Genomic DNA, 4,875 nt, shown 5'->3' with positions numbered 1-4,875 from the left:
CGGTGCTGGTCCCAATGCCCTAGTGAAGCACTAGGGGGCGCTGTGCTTCAGGGAGCACGGTGAGGTGTTCAATGGGGCGCTGTCCCCTGTGTTGCTAGGATGTTGGGATGCTTTTCCTAATTAGGCATAAACTCAAGGCCGTGCCCAGTCCTGGGTTGACTAATCCCATTATGTTAATTTGCAAGTTGGGTTGTTCGTCTCCCTGCTCTGGCCACGTTCCAGCCTGGGCAATTCCATTGCACCTCCCCAAGTCCCCTGGCGGCTTCACGCTGGATGTTGCAGTCGTCTTCTCTCCCTGTCCGCCTCTGCTCCATGGCTGGCATGCACTGGCTTTCGTCCACGTGCAATTATCTCGCCTCCTTTCAGTAAAATGGCTTTCTACTGGCTCACCACAAAGGGGGCTCCCCCTCTGTGACTGCTAAGGGGTCTGCATGTTTGTATGCCGCTGTGGTCGCTGCTGTCTTTTAAACAGCTGCCACGTTCCACTGCAGAGGTGGCTGCTTTCCAGTGGTGGGTGAAGTGACACTTGAATAAGGTCTAAGATATTGTGCCACTGAATTTCAGTCGGTGGCGCCGCCGAGCAGAAGGTGGGAGGCTGGCGGGTTATGTTGTGTTTGTTTCGTGTAGTCATGGGAACCGAAAGTGATTTGGGCCCGAGTTCCCGCTCTCTGGGCCAGATCCTCAGCGGCTGTAAATCGATGGAGTCCGTTTGTAGATTTGAGGCATCACTAAACCAGGCAGCGTTTTCTCTGCCCGCTAGAGTACAAGGTGGAGTCGCTGTGACTTGACATCTGACTCAAGTTTTGAGGGCTTCAGTCCAGCTGGAGGTTATGGGGGGGCTGCGGGAGTGGGTGGGTGAGGGCCTGTGATCTGCCATGTACAGGAGCTCAGATGGGATGAGCTGGTCCCTTCTGGTCTTAGTGTGGGACCGACAGAGCATGCGCTGGGAAAGGGGACTGGCCAGAGGCCAGAGCGAGTGTGCAGAGGGTATAAAGCAGCTGGGGCTTGGGGCTGGGGAAATGCCAGAAGCTGGGGTTGGAATAACATGGGCTGGGTTGAGTCCTGCTGAACCTCGCAAGACTGGAGACCAGCCCCTTTGAGACTCGGGCTGGAGTTACTCCCTGGAGCATGCGGGCACCACAAGCTGGGGTGTCCCAGCCAGCATTTCCCCCGGGAATTGAAATTAGGGAGGTGTTCGAATGGAGAGGGGGGTGAGGGCCGAGGGGTGAGACTGTGAGGGTGAAGATGGGCCATACGGCACCATAGGAAAAACTGGAAAATATTTCACAACCATTTGATTAGATTTAACTCATGTTAATTAAGGTTGGCTACTCAAGCCTTCTGTGAAGCACGACGTCTACATCCTTCTTGGTTCCTCGCTGTAATTTTGCACAACTGCTAATGAACTTCTCCAATGCAACGCGTTCATTGTTGGTGGCTTCTTGTGTGTCCAGCACTTCCAGCCCTTCAGCTGATAGGCTCATTAGTTCATTCACATGATCAGGCAGAAGGCGACTTCGTCCAGAACACAAAATTCTATTCAATGACCAAAAAGAACACTCAGCTGTAGCTCTTGGGAGTAGCAAGAGATGAATTCCTACTTCTTTCATCCCAGGAAACAGAGCACAAAGATCGGGTCGAGCCTCTCGTCATGATAAAAAAAAAAGTTGAAGTCAAATCTTCTTCCTTCATCATTGACATTCCACTCTATGTTCAAATTTTCTATTCTGTCTACTCTGCCCCATTGCTGGTAGCGCCTCACTCCACACAACTGCCGGTGTTTTAGAAGACAGGCATATGTAAAAGCTAGGCAGAGGTTGAGTAGAATCCAGCAGTTGCTGTTGTAGATTTGTAAGAATCAAATTGTGTAGTTTTTCAGTGGGCTTAACACACACTTCTGGTCCTCTTCACTTAAGGAGTCGATATAAATGCCTTCATTAGTCAACTTCTGGACTGAAGTCTTTGCTTCTTCCCGTACGTTTTCAATGGATCTCTCTCTGATTGATCCAGGCGTAGTTTCTAGTGCTGGACAGAACAAGGAGCAATGGTCTCAAGTTGCAGTGGGGGAGGTCTAGGTTGGATATTAGGAAACACTATTTCACTAGGAGGGTGGTGAAGCACTGGAATGGGTTCCCTAGTGTTGTGGGAAATTGACCACACGGTTGATTTTGGATCAGACAGCCTGAGGCTCCTTTATTGATAAATCAAACATGCATGCGTGGAGGAGTCAGCCAAGGCAGCCGAACCCCCCCGACAGATAAAATGCGAGAGATTATATAGGATAAAACCCCAAAAATTACATATACTTCCTTAAAGTTTTACATCCATATAAGGAATAAAGCAAAACAAGTTCTTCTGTTTTTTCTTAGTTTTGCCCTTTGCGGTTTCTTGCTCTGTCAGCTGACATCTGTTAATCATAATCTGTTACAAAGGTTAATTCTACTTTTATAATGTCTACAGTTAGTTCTGCTTTTATGGTTTTTGTCTACCCTTCTCCTTTTACCCCCCCCCCCTTTCTCCTTCCTCCAGGCCACACATACAGTTCACCTGACCCTACATACAGTTCACTTGACCAAAGTTTAGGCCTTAAACTATTTTTCCTCCACACCAGGGAGGTGGTGGAATCTCCATCTTGAGAGGTTTTTAAGGCCCATCCTGGCTGGGATGATTTAGTTGGGGATTGGTTCTGCTTTGAGCAGGGGATTGGACCAGATGACCTCCTGAGGTCTCTTCCAACCCTAATCTTCTATGATTCTATGATTCTATCTACTATTGTTGTAGCAGATGCCTGGATGACATTGTTTAATGACCCAAATGGTTTCAACAGTAGACATACAAGAGAGAGAATGGTGATAGTCTTCTCTGAACTGAGTAGCAAAAGCACTTCCACCAGCCTCACTACTTAGATCCGTCCCGTCTTGGTAGATACTTTCCAAAGCCAGTAATAACAGTTACAGTAATTGTCAAACAGCCACGGATCACTCCTGAGAAAGCCAGAGGGTTTTCCCAGCTTGGACTAATTTGAACTTCAATCCCAGAGTAAATTCTATTTTTTCCAAGACATACAGGTTTTTTTTAGTTTTCAGAGTAGCAGCCGTGTTAGTCTGTATCCGCAAAAAGAACAGGAGTACTTGTGGCACCTTAGAGACTAACAAATTTATTTGAGCATAAGCTTTTGTGGGCTACAGCCTACTTCATCGGATGCATGTAGTGGAAAATACAGTACGAAGATATATATATACACGGAGAACATGAAACAATGGGTGTTACCATACACACTATAAGGAGAGTGATCAGTTAAGGTGATCTTTTATCAGCAGGAGAGAAAAAAAACTGTTTGTAGTGGTAATGAAAATGGCCCATTTCCAGCAATTGACAAGAAGATGCGAGGAACTGGGGGGTGGGGAGGGGCGGAGCATGGGGAAATAGTTTTACTTTGTGTAATGGCCCATCCACTCCCAGTCTCTGTTCAAGCCTAATTTAATGGTGTACAATTTGCAAATTAATTCCAATTCAGCAGTCTCTCGTTGGAGTCTGTTTTTGAAGTTTTTTTGTTGTAATATTGCGACTTTTAGGTCTGTAATCGAGTGGCCAGGGAGGTTGAAGTGTTCTCCAACTGGTTTTTGAATGTTATGATTCCTGATGTCAGATTTGTGTCCATTTATTCTTTTGCATAGAGACTGTCCGGTTTGGCCAATGTACATGGCAGAGGGGCATTGCTGGCACATGATGGCATATATCACATTGGTAGATGTGCAGGTGAATGAGCCCCTGATGGTGTGGCTGGTGTGGTTAGGTCCTATGATGGTGTCACTTGAATAGACATGTGGACAGAGTTGGCAACGGGCTTTGTTGCAAGGATAGGTTCCTGGGTTAGTGTTTTTGTTGTGTGGTGTGTGGTTGCTGGTGAGTATTTGCTTAAGGTTGGGAGGCTGTCTGTAAGCGAGGACTGGTCTGTCTCCCAAGATCTGTGAGAGTGAGGGATCGTCCTTCAGGATAGGTTGTAGATCCTTGATGATGCGCTGGAGAGGTTTTAGTTGGGGGCTGAAGGTGATGGCTAGTGGCGTTCTGTTACTTTCTTTGTTGGGCCTGTCTTGTAGGAGGTGACTTCTGGGTACTCGTCTGGCTCTGTCAATCTGTTTTTTCATTTCAGCAGGTGGGTACTGTAGTTGTAAGAACGCTTGATAGAGGTCTTGTAGGTGTTTGTCTCTGTCTGAGGTGTTGGAGCAAATGCGGTTGTATCTTAGAGTTTGGCTGTAGACAATGGATCGAGTGGTGTGGTCTGGATGAAAGCTGGAGGCATGTAGGTAAGTATAGCGGTCAGTAGGTTTCCGGTATAGGGTGGTGTTTATTAGTACTGTAGTGTCCAGGAAGTGGATCTCTTGTGTGGACTGGTCCAGGCTGAGGTTGATGGTGGGGTGGAAATTGTTCAAATCATGATGGGATTCCTCAAGGGCTTCTTTTCCATGGGTTCAGATGATGAAGATGTCATCAATGTAGCGCAAGTAGCGTAGGGGCGTTAGGGAACGAGAGCTGAGGAAGTGTTGTTCTAAGTCAGCCATAAAAATGTTGGCATACTGTGGGGTCATGCCGGTACCCATAGCAGTGCCGCTGATTTGAAAGTATACATTGTCCCCAAATGTGAAATAGTTGTGGGTGAGGACAAAGTCACAAAGTTCAGTCACCAGGTTTGCCGTGACATTATCGGGGATACTGATCCTGATAGCTTGTAGTCCATCTTTGTGTGGAATGTTGGTGTAGAGGGCTTCTACATCCATAGTGGCCAGGATGGTGTTTTCAGGAAGATCACTAATGGATTGTAGTTTCCTCAGGAAGTCAGTGGTGTCTCGAAGATAGCTGGGAGTGCTGGGAGTG

Source organism: Terrapene carolina, unplaced genomic scaffold, assembly GCF_002925995.2.
Source record: "Terrapene carolina triunguis isolate 2854851 unplaced genomic scaffold, T_m_triunguis-2.0 Scaffold750, whole genome shotgun sequence".
Taxonomy (NCBI): Eukaryota; Metazoa; Chordata; order Testudines; family Emydidae; genus Terrapene; species Terrapene triunguis.
This window is presented reverse-complemented; position numbering follows the sequence as displayed.